Genomic DNA, 18,811 nt, shown 5'->3' with positions numbered 1-18,811 from the left:
ACTTGAAACAAATTCCGCATCAACAGTTGCTAATCTTAACAGGATACAGCTAGCAAATATCCCAATAAAATCTATAATTGAGACTTAGGTCTAAACTGCTCTAAATGAGGTGGGAAATCATCTAGGCTACTTCCCCGGGAATGGAAAGTCGATTCTTGATTTTTTTTTTCTGAATGAATGATCCATTCCACTCATCATAACTTCACAATAGAGAAAGCCTGAGGTGTGTGGGGCAGCGCACAAGGATCTCCCAGGATTCAGACTTACTACCAAATAGTCACTCTAGTGACAAGCGACTCAGGCTTATCCCAAACCCACTGTGTAAATCAGAAGCCCGCTGGAGTACCCTGAGAGTCGAGGGCTAGAGAGAGCATGGTGCTCAGGACTCAGCAGCTCCCTGAAGGACATGGTACCTTCCTGTCCTCACCAACAGTGCCTTCATGGCTCTTCATGTGGGTTTTGGCCAGGCACCGGCCCCAGTTCAGAAGATATCTTCCTTGTTTTCATTATTGGGATGTATCTTGCGGCATAGAATAAAGATGCAACATATCTGAATCTGTAAAAGGACATAACATATCCAATAATAAAACTATTATTAAATAAAACTTATGTTACTCAGGAATCTTTGGTGTCTTATTATAGATAGGTAGATGTTTTCCATGGTATTTGGGAGAAATTTGTTAGGATTTTTGGATAGTCTGGGAATGTATTTTGATTTCCCCTATTTAAGACTGGAATTGGAATGCCTGATACTATTTACTGCCCAGTACATTTTGAGAGACAGATTGGATTTTCACACAAGAATCATAATCCCTACAGTTTCTGCAGGTCAAAGGTATGACTAGACGTGACACTCTAGAATCAAGGGTAGCAACAACTACAGCCTCTGTCCAAGTCCAGCCACCTATTTTTTGTAGTCTTAAGAAAAAAAAAAAGGTTTTACTGGAAATCAGCCAGGCCTTGTTTACATTTTGTCTGTGGTTGCTTCCCCCACAACAGCAGTTGAACAAAGCCTAAATAAGGTGTATGCTTTTGGGGTCTTTCCAGGATATGTGCTGGCCCTGCTTAGGGCTAAGCCAGCAGACAGATCATAAAGAGCCAAGAGCCTTTGTGTTACATAATAGAAAGTTTGGTCTCGGGGATCCCTGGGTGGCTCAGCAGTTTAGCGCTTGCCTTCGGCCCAGGGCGTGATCCTGGAGTCCCAGGATCAAGTCCCACATTGGGCTCCCTGCGTGGAGCCTGCTTCTCTCTCTGCCTGTATCTCTCCCTCCCTCTCTCTCTCTCTCTCTGTCTCTGTCTCTGTCTCTCATGAATAAATAAATAAAATCTTTAAAAAAAAAAAAAGTTTGGTCTCCATACTGTGGATCATGGAAAATCATTGTTTGGAGCAAATGGCTGAGACTTACTACATTTGTAAGGAGTCAGCATGGGGCAAATTGATTTTAGAGGAGACTAAGACTCAGGAGTTACAAGTTAAAGGTCTGGGACAGTGGCCTAGCTCCTCAGTAATACTGGCTGTGATCATAGCAGTATGATGCCATAAGGTCAGCAAGACTGAGAAGTGACTGCAAGATCAGCCCTCAAGTCTTGATTTCCCTGGTGCTTGTTCTTACAACCGCTTTATTAAGAAATGACTCACATACCCTGCAGTTTGTCCTGTTTAAGAGTGCGATTCAGGGGCTGGCTCAGTCAGTGGAGCATGCAACCCTTGATCTTGGGGTCACGAGTTCAAGCCCCATGTTGGGCGTGGAGATCACTTGAATGAATGATTTTTTTTTAAGTGTGTGATTCAGTAGTTTCAGTAGATTCAGAGTTATGCAACCATCACCACCATCAGATTTAGAACATTCATCACCTGTGTCCTAACAGTTTTTGTTTCCCCCAGACTCTAGGCAAACCCTAATTTACGTTTAATCTCCATAGAGTGTCCTGTACTGGACATTTCATGTAATTGTACCACACATGTGTGGCCTTCAGTGAATGGCTTCCTTCACCTGGCGTCATATGTTCAAGGTTCATCAGGGGTGTAGCCTGTGTCAGCACGTCAGTCCTGGCATTGTGAAGTCCTAGTCCCTTCTGTAACAACCAGAGTCATCCATCCATCAGGTGAAGGGCATGTGGTTGTCCTTGGTGATGTTTTCAGCAGAGTGGTATGATAAAAATGAGTTTGCTATGGTGTGACGAAGAGGAAATGGAAGGTATGAAAGCAGAAAAGAGTGTCAATGCCTTTTCAGAAGGCTTTACTCTGAAGGGAAGGAGAAAGAGAATCCCTGAAGAAAGAACAAGTTCCAGAAAAGCATGAGCAGGTTGATTTTTCAAAAATAGGGCAGCTTTGTGCAGGTAAAATATCAATGATAAAGAACCACATGAGAGGGATGGTTTAGCATGCTGGGAAAGACAGCAAGGGACTGGGACACAGCTATGCACCAGGAGAACTTGCTGCGTGGTGTAGTGTCATCTAGCTGGGGCCAGGCTGGTTCAGGGAATCAAATTTATGATGTAATTCTCATCAATTTGGATGTAAGCAGCCACTTGTGGTTGGTAGCTGTGGTGTTGAGCAGCTCTGGAGCATAGATAAAGGTAGTGGCTTCAGGTGTCATGAGCAAGAAAGGTGGGCCAGGGGGATTTCGTGTAGACTGGGTGAGTAAGGAAGGTCAAAAGGTGGGCTGTCACTGGCACAGGTGCCCAACTGATAGAAGGATGAAGAGCCAGAGAGACTTAAGGGTGTGGCCACGTGGGGAGGAAGATCAAAGAAGAGGGGTTTTAGAAGGGAAGAAAGTGTATCGCGTGCATTAACAGCCTTTTCCTCCAGCCCACCTCACCAGCCCCAGGCCATCACTAATCTGTTTCTGTGGATTTGTCTGTTCTGGGCATTTATAGAATGGAGTCCTATAATAGCATATATTGCCTTTTGTGACTGGGTTCTTTGACTTAGCAGAATGTCTTCAGTGTTCCTCAATATTGTGGAATGTGTCAGAACTTCTTTTATAGCTGAATAGTATTCCATTGTGTGGATATGAGACGTTTTGTTTATGCATTCATCTATCAATAGACATTTGGGTGTTCCCACTTTTTGGTTATTATGAATAATACTGCTATGAACATTGTCTACTGATCTTCCCTGACTTAGGATGGGGTTACATCCTGATAAAAAAAACCATCAGTTGAAAATATCAGACATTAAAAATATATTTAACACACCTAGCCTAGCAAACATCACGGTGTGGCCTGGCCCACTTTAAGTGTACTCAGAGCTCTCACATTAGCCCACAGTTGAGCAAAACCATGTAGCATGAAGCCTATTTGACGGTAAAGTGTTGATTAGCTCCTGTAATGCACGGAATGCTGTACTGAAAGTGACAGATGGAATGGCTGTGTGGGTACAGATGGCGGTCAGTGTATCAGCTGCTGACCCTTGTGATCATGTGGTTGTGAGAGCTTCAGCCACCACCCGGCATCATGGGGGAGGATCAGGCCACATGTCATTAGCTCAGGAAGAGATCCACATTCAGAACTCAAAGCGTGGTTTCTACTGAGTGTGTATCACTTTCACAGCATCGTAAAGTCAAAAAATCCTAGGTCAAACCATCATAAGCTGGAGATCATCTGTATAATTTTCTATGTGGTCATAGGTTTGCATTTCTCTTACCCAAGAGACATATACACCTAGGAGTGGAAGTGCTGGCACATAGGGTGACTCTACTGTCAAAGTGTTTGCAGCCTTTATAGTCCCAGCAGCCGCGTAGGAGGGCTCCAGGTTCTCCTTACCTTGGCAACACTTGATATTGTCTGTCTATTTATTTTCTGTCTTTTTTATTATAACTGTTCTGGTGAGTGTGAAACAGTATCTCATTATGCTTTGGTTTCTTTCCCTAATGACTAATACTGTTAAGCATCTTTTTGTATGCTTTATGTCTTCTGTGGAGAAAGATCCCTTCAAGTGCATTGTCCATTTCTTAAATTGAGTAGTTTGTCTTGTATTAAGTCCTGTATATAGTCTAGTTTCATCCCGTATCAGGCATGATTTGCAAGTATTTTTTCCCACTCTGTGGGTTGTCTCTCACTTTCATGATGGCAGCCTTTGAAGCTCCAGAGTGTTTACCTGTAACGAAGTCTAATGCATTTATTTTTCTTTTGTTGTCTGGGCTGTTGGTGTCTTAATCTAAGAAACCAGGGTCCTACGGCTTAATCTGAGGTCACAGAGATTTACACCTGGATGTGTCCTCCTAAGAGTCTCATAGTTTTAGTTGTTATATGTAGGTCTTCCATTTGGAGTTAACTATTTTTATGGTATGATTAAGGATTTTATTTTATTTTTAAGTTTTCAGGGCCAGATAAGCTCCTCTCTTTCCAGTTACATACCATTTTGAGTTAATATTTGTGGGTAGTGTGGGTTGGGAGGTCCCAGATCCCTTTGAATGTGGATATCCAGATGTCCCAGCATCATTTGCTAAGACTGACCTGATTCCCTTGTCAAGAATCAGTTGACCATGAATGTAAGGCTTCATTTCTGAATTCTCAGTTTTGTTTCATTGATCTCTGTCTAGCCATACTGTTGTACCTCTGTAGTCAGTTTTGCGTTGTGTATGTATTTTTGTTTGTGTTTGTATTTGTCATTAATAAATCATGACAGATGGTGGGTGGCTGAAGGGCTCCCTCAGTGGAGTGTCTGCCTTCAACTCAGGTCATGATCCCAGGGTCCTAGGATCGAGTCCTGCATCAGGCTTCCTGCTCAGTGGGGAACCTGATTCTCCCTCTCCCTCTGCCCCTCCGCCCTGCTCGTGCTTCTTCTCCCTCTCTCTGTCAAATAAATAACTAAAATCTTTAAGGGAAAAAAAAAAAAAAACAAATGGTAATGGAACTCCAGCCCAGCAAAGCAGAGGGGTAGTGTCGAAGGGAACCAGTAGATCCTCAGTATAAAAATCATACCCCTTTATTCCTATTTCTGAGATACATAGAGGCCCAATTATTATTCATTTGTTCTGATTCCAAATGTTGCTACTTTAATAATATGGTCTCTTAAGTGTTGTTCACATTTAGTAATGGGCTCCAACTTGACCTCACCATTACTACAGTATTTCTTTAGGCTGTCCTTACCATTTCAGAGACAAATTTCAGACATCGGCCTGGTGTTAAATTCCTTTGCATAACTGTCAAACAGATCATTTTCTCACTTTATTTTAAGACATAACCTGTCTCTCCCACTTGAAGCTGAGTGCTGGCTTTGGTGTCTGTTTCTTCGAGATGCCGTCTCTACCTGGCAGTGGTCCCCATGACTCAGCTTCAGCTCTCCCTGCCCTCCCCAGAAGATACACATTTCATAACTTATTTCATGAAAGTCTTTGAAATGATGCACTAGTTCTTTCTATTGAGGTGAGGCCAAGAATCTCCTATATTAACAATAATGAAATTCAATTTTTAAAGATTAATTATATATTTGTGAGAGAGCACAGGCAGAGGGGAGCTGCAGGCAGAGGGAGAGGGAGAAGCAGACTCCCCGTGGAGCAGAGAGCCTGATGCAGGACTCAGTCCCAGGACCCTGAGATCATGACTTGAGCAAATGCAGACACTTAACTGACAGAGCCACCCAGGTGCCCCTGAAATTAAATTTTAAAGTAATAATGGTAAGCCTTTATTTTGCTAGACTAAACTGAGATACCCTCTAAGTCTTTTAAGTATTTACTTTTTATTTAAGCAATCTCTACCCACAACGTGGGGCTTGAACTCATGACCCTGAGATGGAGAGTGGCACACTCCACTGACTGAGCCAGCCAGGTGCCCCTGAAGTACCCCCTTAATTTGGTGGTTCTCACACAGTGTGGTTACAGACAACAGATGGAGTGATTTTATTTGGATGAGTTAAATCCTATTAAAATTTTATATTTTTCTTCCTGACTGTATAAATTATCCAATCTTGATTAATATAGAGATAAGATAATTAGAGGATCCTGGTTCACTAAAGTTTTCTGGCCAGTAGTTAATGTAAGTTTGTTAAGGATACACTCACTTTTCCCTTCTGTTCATTGACATGCTGCTCTTAACTGCAGATACTGTGAAGAAGAGGTTTCATTGTGAAGTACTGGGGCTCAGAACAGACAATAGATTGCTCTTACTCCTCTATTTGCGAATATGTGTCTCTTTAAACCAGATTCCAGGGAGGATAATTTGAAATGTACATTTTTCTCCCAAAAATGAAGTTTATGTAAATTATATATCAGTAAAGCTCTTTAAAATTGTGGAGGTTAGATAGAACCAGTAACAAAACTATAGTTTTATGAGGATGTTAGATAACTTAGTTACATGTATTTAAGATTTTACTTATATAATTTTCTGCATTTTCTGGAAATTCCTAAGGGAATACTAGTATCTAAAACATCTGATTATTATCTGATTATAAATGGTTAAACTTTGTACCAACATGTTAAAAATTATCCAGGTCTAAGTGAGCATGATAGAATAGCACTAATAGTGTGGTATCTGCACATTAAATCCTTAAGAGAAGAAAATTGTGTATTGATTGATTATGATATTTATTGGGTCATAATGTATTTAAATTTTCTTTAATGCATATGTTAGTGATTGTTTACTGTGATAAAGTGCAAAGAGGTCTTCAAGAGCAATCCTACGTAGAAAGAATTACCTCATGTCACTGGTCACTTCTCAATTAGAAGTTCCATTAGCAGATGATTCCTGCTTCTGGTGTGGGTCGTGATTGCATTTTATTGCCTGTAAATCAGGCTTTAGACAGGGAATAAATAAACAGCTCAAGGATGTGGTAATGTCATCTTGAACTTTTTTTTTTACAGATAGAAGCACCTAGGTCCATTTAAGCCAATTAAGTTCAGAAATTTATTGAAGGAAATCTTTTATCATATTTGAATTCTATTTGAAAATGGCTTTTTCCCCCTTGCTTCAGAATATTGATTTAATTGGAACAAGATGCCTATAAATCAAATTACTTAATAATGTCTTAATCATATATTTCCAATTTTTAATTAGACCGCGAAACTTGCACGTGATTGGTAATTTTGTGTTTCAGTAGAATACAGTGTGCACTTAATGTAGCATAGAGTGTAGTAGTTAACGGTTTATCCTTTATCCTGAGATTTTTGAGAGTTGGGAAAATTTATTTTTTTCTATCATTTGTAAAATGCTCACTGAATTTGCTGAGCCTTTTAAAGTGTAGATTGAAGTGAGTACTAGTGATTTAAGTTACCTTGGTCTTTAAATGGCAAATCTCTTTTATAATATCTTGTTTTGAACTCTCAAACTCATTAAGGGTCAGTGTAATTGAGCATCTTCATCTGATTGTCATTGGACTAAGTGCTCTTGTCTCTAAAGTTAATATATCTTTCCCCTAGATTTTTTAAACATAATATTCAGCAAATAGTTGATCATTCTGTGCTTAGCACAAGCCTTCCAATCAATGTTAAGACTTTTTTACTTTGATGTCAGCAAATTTCACAAGCAAGCTTTTTCTGAATCTCCCAATTATCCACAGTGGACATTCATTATGAGTTTGCTCTTATTGACCTTCAACTTTTTTTGGAAACAAAAAAATCAAAGACCATAATAACTTACAAGTGATCAGTTTATTGGACTCTTGCCCTTTCTGAGGACTGTGCCCACCTTCACAGCTTTCTGATGCTCACGGTTTACATTCTTTCCCTTTAACAATGAAGTGCTCGCCCATCTGCAGATTATTCCTCCTGTCAGGACCATAGTTTTCTTTTTCTTTTTTTTTTTTTTTTTTAGGACCATAGTTTTCTAAGTTCATTTTATTTCTTCAAAAGTAAATGTGAAATTAAAATAAATTAGACTGTATGGTAAAAAATAACACATGTGCTCCAGAATTCAGTTGCTTCTGCTACCTAAAAGTATTATTGGGATCCCTGGGTGGCGCAGCGGTTTGGCGCCTGCCTTTGGCCCAGGGCGCGATCCTGGAGACCCGGGATCAAATCCCACGTCGGGCTCCCCGTGCATGGAGCCTGCTTCTCCCTCTGCCTGTGTCTCTGCCTCTCTCTCTCTCTCTCTCTCTCTCTCTCTCTCTCTGTGACTATCATAAAAAATAATAATAAAAATAAAGAATAAAAGTATTATTGTAGTTTTAGCCACTCTGAGATATTTACTAAAACTCTGCTCCTGAATAAAGTAGAGCTTGCTTACGATTGAGGTATCCTTTCTTATAATTTTTAAGCACATCCAAACGCTAGTTAAACACAGATCAGTACCGTATTGAGGCCATTTTCCTTTCTGTAAGCCATGTTAAATCATCACTGTGAAAATTAGAAACATAGGCTTACTGGGTAATTTGGGTGGCTGAGTAGATTGAGAATCTGCCTCCAGCTCAGGTCGTGATCCCAGGGTTCTGGGATCGAGTCCCATCAGGCTCCCTGTTCAGGAGTGGGGGGTCTGCTTCTACATCTCCCTCTCCCTCTTCTCCCTGCTTTTGTTCTCTCTCTCTCTCAAATAAATAAAATCTTTAAAAATTTAAAGGAAAAAGGAACACAGGCTTACAGACTTGCTGGTCCTGCTTTAGTCTTCTGCGTATCTTTGGTCTTCATTTGTGCAATAAGGACAATAAATATCCAAAAATAAAATAAAGCCCACCTAAACCCTCTGAACATTTAGTATGTGTGCTACTGAAGCAAGCACATTCATTCTGAACATTTAAATACTAATTGGGGGGAGTGCCTAAGTGGCTCAATCAATTAACATCCTGACTCTTGATTTCAGCTTAGGTCATAATCTCAGGGTCATGGGATCAAGCCCTGCGTCAGGTTCTGCACACACCTGGGTGCCTGCTTATTCTTCTCCCTCTCCCTGCTTGCACATGTGCATGCTCTCTCTAAAATAAATAAAATATTTTTTAAAAATGCTACTTTAGAATTAGTAAACTTAATTTTATGAAAAGCAGACCAAGTAAAGATGTACATTGTTACTCTTGTTTCCAAAATTGTGATGAACTTTGTATGGGGGCAGCAAGAGATCTTTGAGCTGAAGCACTTGAGTAAGACCAACCAGTCTGGGATTCCGGTTTCAGCATCAGGGATCTGAGCAGTGATGAGATATGAATTATGAATTATGTTTAGCTGATCTCCTGCTGCTACTATTGTAAATAGCTTAAATGGCAGCAGGAACTCATGCAGAGACCAGTTGGAGGTATTCCAGGCACTCAGATTGAGTGGTCATTAGTATCTCCATCCTGGGAGGTAGTGTTGGAGAGAAGTAGTTGGACCCAAGGAGATTTACTTAAAAAAAAAAAAAAATCCGATGTTGAGATATGAGGAAGAGAGAGACAGTGGGGCTACACAGAATTTGTTCTGATAACCAGAGGATGGAGGTTTCATCAACCATGGTGGGGAAGACTTGGGGAAGGATGATGAGATGTTCGTTTTTCCTTAGGTCTCAGATGTTTGTCAGACATTCATACAGAGACTTCAGCTAAATATGCAGTTGAATCTGTGGACCTTGAGTTGAGGGGTGAGGTCTGAGCAGAGCCATCAGCGTTCAGGTGGTACTGAAGATCATGAGACTGGGCAGTGTTGCCCAGGGAGGAAGCACTGAAGAACCTAGTTCAGAGGCTGCAGGAAACTGTAGCCACCAAAGATCAGGAGAAGCTGATGGAGAGTAGGGAGCAAACCAGGAAAGTGCAGTATTTCCGAGACCAAATCAAGACAGTGTTTCAAGGGAGAGAATGATGAATAGTGTCAGATACTATTCATATATTAGGAAAATAAGGGCTGAGAAGTGAGCATTCATAGTGTGTTCAAGAAGCTTGTGTGGAGGGTGGAAGCCAAAGCACATGGAGGCAGTGTCTTCCATAAATGCCTTATTATGTGCCCTGTCCTGTTCCTCTGTAGCTCTGTCCCAGCAGGAACACATATGTATTTTTGCCAAAATAGGCATATGAGAATGGTTACGGTAACACTACATTGTAGAGCCCAAACTGAACCATCCAGACGCCCTTCAGAAGGACAGCGTATAATAAATTGTGGGACATTTACGGGAACTAGGGAATGACCAAACCACAAGTATTCACGATATGGAAGACTGGCATGGACCTAATGTTGAGTAAAAGAAGCCAGAAACAAAGGAGTACATTCTGAGGACTCTATTTATAATCAGCTCAGAAACATGCAAGCTGGTTTCTGTTGTTGAGCGTCCGGTCCTTTCTCCCTGACGGGGTCAACAGGAGCTTCTGGAATGCTGCTAAGTCTCTCTTTCGGGGACTGAGTGCTTTGAGGGTGGTTCACACTTAGGACCGGGGCAATCTGCTGCAGTAGATGTCTGTGTGGTTGTAGGAGGAAAGGAGGGGAGGGGAGGGTTGGTGGGCTGGGATGGACAGTTCTTGAGGAGTGTTTCTCTAAAGAAAACCTGAGCAGTAGCACAGGTATGGGCTTGATGGAGCTTAGATTCTGTTTTAAAGAAGAGAGAAGGCATACGTGTTCATGTGCTGCTAAAGTGGCCATGGAGACATAGGGACACTTGCTGGAGCAGTGGCCTGGAGAAGGTGGCAGGCAGGGCTCTGGTACACAGTCCAGTTTGCACGCGGGCAGTTTGTGTGGGAAGCAGAGGCAGAGTGTGGGGCATGGTGGTGGGAGGTAGGTGCCCACAAGCTGTCCTTCTGAGCATGACTAGGAGGGCAGCCTTTGGTGAGGTGAAGGTGGGGAGGGAGGGTGAGAGGCCAGAGATGAGATGAGGACGAGGCAGGGTCTCGAAGGATGGCTCTCAGAGCAGCAATGGGGCTTGTCAGTCATGCCTTTTCATGGCCTCTGCCCCAGGCCTGCTGGGCCGGCTGGCCTCAGGCTCCCTTGAGGCTGGCAGCATCATTGTGTGGCGGGGGGTCGGGAGGGGGGGGTCCAGGCACGGACACTGGTGTGGTGGCAGGTGTTTGCTGGCAAGTATGATAAAGAGTGAGCTGGGTACAGGGGAATCGAGGACATAAGAGGTGATCATGGCCATGAACCTTTAAATCTGGGCTGTGCTGAGGAGGCTCTCCATGAGGACCCGAGGGCAGGGAAACAAGAAGGTGACAAGACAAGATATGGTGTTGTGGTTGGAAGAGGGCCACGTGGCCTGACAGGAAGGAGTCAGAGTGTGGGGTGCTTGAAATCAGATCAGGGAGGAGCACTCAGTGACTGGCAGCAGCACTTCCAGGACAGGCCTAAAGACTGGGTGGCTGAGGCGGAGCAGAGGACGGCTGAGGGCAGAGTGACAGAAATGTGTGGGAGCCAGCTACAGGCTCAGGGTCAGCGTCAGAGCATGTGGGAGACGGCTACGGAGTCGGGGTCAGGGAGCTGGCAGCCGTGGGAAGAATGGCAGTGGGTTTTCTGGCCCAGTACATGAGAGTGAAAGCCAGGGACGGGTGGGTGGCAGGTGTGGTGTGAAGCGGCAGTGAGAAATGGAGGGTTCCCTATCTCACTTTTTCCACTGGTGCAAGAGTGCGGCAGAGCAAACAACTACCAAAGGAGGAGGGTGCTGAGGAATATGAAGAGCATAGCACTTAAGGCACTGGTGAAGTGTTGGTGAAGCATCCGACTCTGTTTCAGCTCAGGTCATGATCTCAGGGTCTTGGGGTCAGCCCTGGTCAGGCTCCCTGCTCAGTGGGGAGTCTGCTTCTCCCTCTGCCTTCTGACCCTCCCCCTGCCCATGCTCTATCTCTCTTTCTCAAATAAATAAAATCTTTAAAAAAATATAGGTTGGACTTCATCAAAAACTTTTGTTTCAAGGAATACCGTCAAGAAACTGAAAGGACAGCCCACTAAAAGAATGTATTTGTAAATCATATCTGATAAGAGACTTGTAGAATGTAGAAAGGACTCCTTAATAAAAAGACAAACTAATTTTAAAAATGGGCAAAGGACCTGAATAGATATTTCTCCAAAGAAGATAAATGAACATTTTTTAAAAGATTTTATTTATTCATGAGAGACACAGAGAGAGAGGGGCAGAGACACAGGCAGAGGGAAAAGCAGGCTCCACGCAGGGAGCCCGATGTGGGACTCGATCCTGGGATTCCAGGATCATGCCCTGGGCCGAAGGCAGCGGCTAAACCACTGAACCACCCAGGGATCCCCATAAATGAACATTTAGCACATGAAAAGATGCTCACCATCTTTAGTCATCAGGAAAATGCAAATCAAAACCACAGTGCAAGACCACTTCATGCCCACTGGGATGGAAAGAATGGCCAAGACTGGTGATACCCAGGGCTGGCAAGGATGCAGAGAAAGGGACGCCTGTGCATGAGGGTAAGGAGGAGTGTGAGACAGTATGGCCACTTGGGAAAGCAGATCGGCCCATCCAGGTGACATGGCTACTTTTGATGCAGCCAACATATGTTCACACAAAAAGCATTCACAGTAGCATGCTTTACAACAGCCTACAGGGAGGAATGAGCCCAATGTCTGTCATCTCACAAGAGTAACAGAATTGGTCTGTCCATACCGTAGGATGATTTGGCCATGAAAATGAATGAGGTCCTGAGAGCTGCTAGCACACTGCTGTACAAAACACGCTCTGTGAAAACAGTGCATCACAGAGGATCACCATCATAGGGTTCCATCTCTGAAATGTCCAGAGAGGGAAATATGTGAAGTCAGAAAGTAGATTAATGATAGTCCCAGGAAGAGGGTGGGAGAAATGAGGACCATGAAGGGGTAAAAGGTTTCTTTTGTGGGGAATGAAGATGTTCAAAAATGAATTGTGATAGTTACACAACCTGGTCACAGAGCCATTGGATTGTTCACTTTGATGAGTGAATTATAAGGTACGCGAATCTTCTCTCAATAAAGGTGCTACCCAAAAAAAGTGTCACGCAGTGATTTTGCAAGAGCCAAAAAGTGTCAAAGGAGTTAGCAGAAGGAGAACTGGATATGGGGTGGAGTTTGTGAGTGTGGTCGTTTTATTTATTTATTTTTTTAATACGGTCTTTTATTTTTTTTTAATTTTATTTATTGTTTTTTTTATTTATTTATTTATTTATTTATTTATTTATTTATTTATTTATTTATTTATTTATTTATTTATGATATCACACAGAGAGAGAGAGAGGCAGAGACATAGGCAGAGGGAGAAGCAGGCTCCATGCACCAGGAACCCGACGTGCGACTCGATCCCGGGTCTCCAGGATCACGCCCTGGGCCAAAGGCAGGCACCAAACCACTGCGCCACCCAGGGATCCCCCGGTCTTTTTTTTTTAATAATAAATTTATTTTTTATTGGTGTTCAATTTGCCAACATACAGAATAACACCCAGTGCTCAGCCCGTCAAGTGCCCCTCTCAGTGCCCGCCACCCAGTGACCCCCACGCCCCACCCGCCTCCCCTTCCACCACCCCTAGTTTGTTTCCCAGAGTTAGGAGCCTCGGTGTCCATCGAAAGATGAATGGATAAAGAAGATGTGGTTTATGTATACAATGGAATATTACTCAGCCATTAGGAATGACAAATACCATTTGCTTCGAAGTGGATGGAACTGGGGGGTATTATGCTGAGTGAAATAAGTCAATCGGAGGACAAACATTATATGGTCTCGTTCATTTGGGGAATATAAATAATAATGAAAGGGAATAGAGGGGAAGGGAGAAGAAATGGGCAGGAAATATCAGAAAGGGAGACAGAACATGGAAGACTCCTAACTCTAGGAGTGTGGTCCTTTTAGCGGGAAGGACCAGTAGCTGTCCTGTGTCATGCTGTAGAGAAAGTTTTCAGCACAAGTAACAAAGTTACTTGTCCTGGAGGGACATCCATATCCTCAAATTTCAAGGGAGGTAGCATGATGGATTTCACCTTCTACTTTATTACTCTGTGTGGTAAAAGAATTTTCAAACCTGAAAAATGTTTCCTTTTATTTTTTTTAAGATTTTCTTTCTTTTCTTTTTTTTTTTTTTTCTTAAGATTTTATTTATTTGAGAAAGAGACATCACTAGAGAGACAGAACCACAAGCTGGGGGCAGAGGGAGAGGGAGAACCAGGCTCCCTAGAACCTGACATAGGGCTCAACCCCAGGATCCCGGGATCATGACCTGAGCCAAAGGCAGACATTTATACAACTGAGCCACCCAGGTGCCCCAAAATATTTCCTTTTAGTTAGTGAAAGCAGTTCTGCCGTGTGGGGTACCCTAATCGGGCCTCAGTGTTTTTCTGAACTGATAAATCTTTCAGAAGCAGGGATGTAACAACTGTCCTAACTCCCAGGTATTTCCTTCTTGGGGTTTGTCACTTTGGTGTGAACCCTTTTGGTCCTTTATCTTCCAGAAATAGCTCTGTGGACCGAGCGGGAGGAGCAGGAGAGCTGTGTTTCTGGGGGAGCTGGAGCCTGGGAGAGCGAGGGTGGACACGCGCAGGAGGGAAGCCTCAGCAGTCGGCTGGTCAAACTGACTCCACGTTACTGGTTGGTCTCTGGGTGTCCAATGAGGAAAATAGGCTTTGAGAAGTGAACTTTCATTTCCCACTCACCCAGCATCTCCTGCACGTTTTCCTACAGGTTTAACTATTTTTAAAAATAAAGCTGTCAAAGCATTAAGTGCAGATCATCAGTTACAACAAACAAGAAAAGACCTGTCCCAGTGGAAGCCTTTGTGTCCAGTGCTCGCGGGTGGTGGGTGCCAGCAGCACGCCTGCTCACTCTCCTGTGCTGCTTCTGTGAGAGGAGGCCTGTGAGGAAGGTCTCAGAAAAGGAAGCTTGGGAGCAAGGCCCAGGCGCTCTGCTCGCTGGCACTTTGGAGCCTCTGTAAGGAAGAGGGAGGCAGTGCCTGTATCCTGGCATGGAACTTCAGGGTTTCAGTGATTCCTTGTTTTTAAACACCAGAGCCACCAGCCTCTGCTCAGTTGTGCCTGGTGGACGTTTGCTGAATCACAAATGGACAGTCACTGTATGGTGCCCAAGAGTGTGAGGGACTGTGGAGCTGGAGGGGCCGCCTTGGCGTCTTGGGTGGTGACCACGCATGGGAGACGTGTGGAAATATGGGACATCACCCGATAAAATGCAAATCTTGACATTCCGTGTTGCTGCCATTGTGAACAGTGTGGAAAGACCTCTGGGATAGGATTGCGAAGGCCCAAAGGTTTGAAATGAATCTTGACACATACGTGCTTTTGCATAATCTGAAGCATGTGTTTCAGAAGAAATGGGATTTTACAAATCAATTCATGGTTGTAGAATTCCAGTGTAGAATGCAGTCCCTAGCACATGGTTGGCACTTAATAAATGTGTCTTGAATGATTTGGATGCCATATGGTGTACATAGACTTGGGCATTAAGGATGAGGTGTGGTTTCTGCCCTGCAGGAGCTTGTGGTCCTAAAAATCCACTGTAGTCCCAATCAGAGACCATGTTTTCCACTCCCAGTTATTATTCATTTTGAAGTGCAACTATTAAATAGCATATTACTATCAGCCTACATCCTTATGTCCCATTTCTTTTTTTATTTTTTTAAACTCCAAGGTTAGGGATCCCTGGGGGGCTCAGCGGTTTAGTGCCTGCCTTCAGCCCAGGGCATGATCCTGGAGTCACAGGATCGAGTCCCACATCAGGCTGCCTGCATGGAGCCTGCTTCTCCCTCTGTGTCTATGCACCCTCTCTCTCTGTCTGTCATGAATAAATAAATAAAATCTTTTTAATAAATAAACTCCAAGGTTAGCATGATCTGAAATAATTAAAATTATCTTCTTGTTCAGTTAGAGTGGCTTTAACACAAGACAACTCTGATATAGTTTTTAGATTAAGTTATAAATGTTCACTTTAGAACTACCTGAAGATTGATAGAGATGCATTTGAAAAGCATTATTTTTTTATTGATTCTTAATGTAGTAAATTACTGAAGTTATTTGGCAGCAAACAGAAATGGCCTCTCATGCGGCTCACATTTATTCTCTCGATAGTGCCACGATTTGCATTAATTGCATTGCGACTGCACTCACTTATATTAAAAGGCTTCTACTATAATTAATCCTTTTTATTTCAAATCATTTTGGCACAATTTCTAGCTATAAACACTCATAAAAGACAGACAGTTGAAAAATACGTTACAGGTTTTTTCCATATACCTATTGCAATTTTTTTCGTGACAAGTAGTTATTGATGTGCTTCTGGGATGAGTGTGGTGCAACTGGCCGAGAATTAAGGCCAATGTGAAAAATGCTAAGTGGATTATTTTGCATAAAAAATAGGCAGTTTTGAAATTGTATAATTAACCTGTGTTTAGAAAATACCTTGATTTATGCTTACATTTGTATCTCGGTTGCATACATTATGGAAATTTAATTTATAATCCATTTAGCTGATGCAATCATAGTTTTTAGTGCTATCATTTATTAGTGCTTGTATATTAAATGCTCTAAAGGTTTAAACCTGCCTTATGTAAAAAATTATACCTAGGCATTTACATTTTATGAGTCACAGTGGGATTTCTGTTTAAAATTCAGGTAGCTGATACATTTAACGAATTTCACTGGTTTATTGTTACTGATGCAGAAGTGGCAAACAGTGACCTTATATATTGAACGTCACATGATTTACACTCTTCCAGTTTCCTTTAAAGTCCACTGTACACATGAGGCTTTTTCCTCAACACCTGGAATCAATCACGACGTCTGGCTCACAGTGTTCTCCTTGGCTTTGAAGCCATCATTCATTTACAAGTAATGGGATTTTTAAGTGCTTCAGGTTAATAGTATTAGCCATTCTTAACTTTAAGCAAACTGTGGCTTTTCAAAACAACTCTTTGTGTTATCAGTAGATAAGTGCTAGTCGCCATTTTATTGCCCATTCTCTCCTCCAGGAGTCCTTTTTTGCCATGTTTTCAGAATTAATCAGGTAATCATTAGTCTTCAAATCAGAAGTAAAAGCACAGGAACATAACAGTTCAGTCTCCCTGGCAGAGAACATCTGGAGTCTTAGCTGGGGGGTTGGATATTATGAAATAAATAGTTAACGGTAAACCTGAAGCCCTTAACCTTGTGAAAAGGGTTATTCGTGCTGTCTGTCCACGGCTTTCTGAAACTAGAAGTCAGTACACTCTGGATGTTTACTTTCAGGAGGATGTGTAATCGCTGTTTTCTGGTTCCTTCCACTCCTGTTAGCGGGAGAGACTTTAAAGTGTAGGTGTCAATGTGAACCTGAGCATTCTCCAGTGGCAGAGAAGGAACGGGGAAACACTTGTGTGAGGGTGTGTTTAAGGATCAGTGGTTTACAGACCAGTGCCACTGCTGGTTGTTACTCGTGCCGAAATAGCACATGTCTAACGTGACATAGCTGAGTAAATGCTGTGGTGGTGCAGGGAGCCATCATCAGGGCAGGGTGATGCAGGGGCCGGGGTTTGGAGGCCCGGAGCCTCTTCTTCCTGGAAGCTGTGGGTCTCCTGTGAATTTGCTTGCAGGAGTATGTCTCAGCAAAGCCTTGTGTCTCACTCCTTGATGTGTGGAAGTGGCCAGGTAAATGGCCTCCTAAAAGAGGGGCTTCTGAAGTTGCATTCTTATGGCTGAATGACTCCCCCTGGGGTTCAAGTTTGTTTTTATGGCCATGTTCCACGAGCAGCATGGTGGCACTTGGAGCTTCTAACAGTGACTTAAAAGCTCTGAGTACATCTGCAGCACAGTACACATGATGCAGCTTACTGCAGGACTTTCTGCAGTGGGTCCCCTCTGCCATCCCCCTAAAAGAGAAAGGCTTGTGATAATGTGTGCTTGAGACTTTGCCTCCAGCTCTCTACCTACCAAGTGGGGGTGATGACTCCACTCCCACTGTCATTTTCATGTCTCTGCAGACCACTCTTATTCTAGCAAAAATGGCCTTGGTCATGGAAATCCAGATTTCCCCTAGACTTCCGTAGAAGAGTCACTCTTCCCTTCTACTTAGGAGATCCTCCATATAGGCCAGATGGAAATGAGACCATTGATGTGTGCTTAGTGCAGCGCCTGGCTAAGTAGTAGCTTTGTTTCCTCAGAACATTTTTAAGAAGACTTGGGGCTTCCAATTCCGCCGTCTGCTAGAATAAAATAATAAGAATGTTTCTGAAAATTTTACAGCCCACTTCTCATTCCTTGTTGCATTTTATAGCCTTAGGCCATAGGAATGTTTGTCATGCAAGATGAACCCTGACATCATGTTGGAAAACCAGCATCACTTGACCTCCTCCTTCTCTTGATAGAGAATCTGGAGGTTAATATAGTAATATTTACCAGGACTTAATTTATCCAGTACCACTGGTCATCAGGGAAATGCAAATTAAAACCATAGTGAAGTACCCCATTGCAGCAACTGGAATGACTAAATTTAAAAACTGGCAACACTAATAAATCAATGAAGTTCTGGACCATCTGGAACCTTCTTGTGTTGCTGGTCATGGTTGAAAATGGGTGCGTTTTGGAAAACAGCATGTCATTGCCTAATAGAGCTAAACGCACCTCACGACCCAGTGCTTCCCCTGTCAGCAGGTCTTGTGTCTATACTGAGAGACGTCAAAGCACAGATCCACAGAAAGGTTCGCCTGGACAGTCCAGCAGCTTTATTTCCCATAGCCCTAAATCCAACAACTGGTCTCTAGAAGAGAAAGGAGAGGGAGGTGCAGACACACATAGGGAAGACAGCCTCTGAAAGAAGCAGGGTTTGGAGTGGCTCAGCCAGAAGGCAGGGGCCCCGGGGATGGTTGGCAACACCAGAAAAGACAGGGAAGCCTTTCAAGAGAGTGCGCCCTGCTGCCACCTTGATTAGACCTCTGGCCTGCAGAACTCTGGGGTGTTAAGTTTCTGTTGCACATTATGTGATGAGCACTGGGTGTTCTATGCAACTGATGAATTATTGCACA

The 18,811-nt window shown here is 42.9% G+C and overlaps 1 protein-coding gene across 4 annotated transcripts in view; it reads left to right on the top strand.

Moving 5' to 3' along the window:
• Nucleotides 1–18,811, top strand: part of UBE3C (ubiquitin protein ligase E3C) — a 126,215-nt gene that overhangs the window by 79,907 nt on the left and 27,497 nt on the right. The gene's annotated exons all lie outside the window — the stretch shown is intronic.

Source organism: Canis lupus, chromosome 15 (assembly GCF_048164855.1).
Source record: "Canis lupus baileyi chromosome 15, mCanLup2.hap1, whole genome shotgun sequence".
NCBI lineage: Eukaryota > Metazoa > Chordata > Mammalia > Carnivora > Canidae > Canis > Canis lupus.
This window is presented reverse-complemented; position numbering and strand designations above follow the sequence as displayed.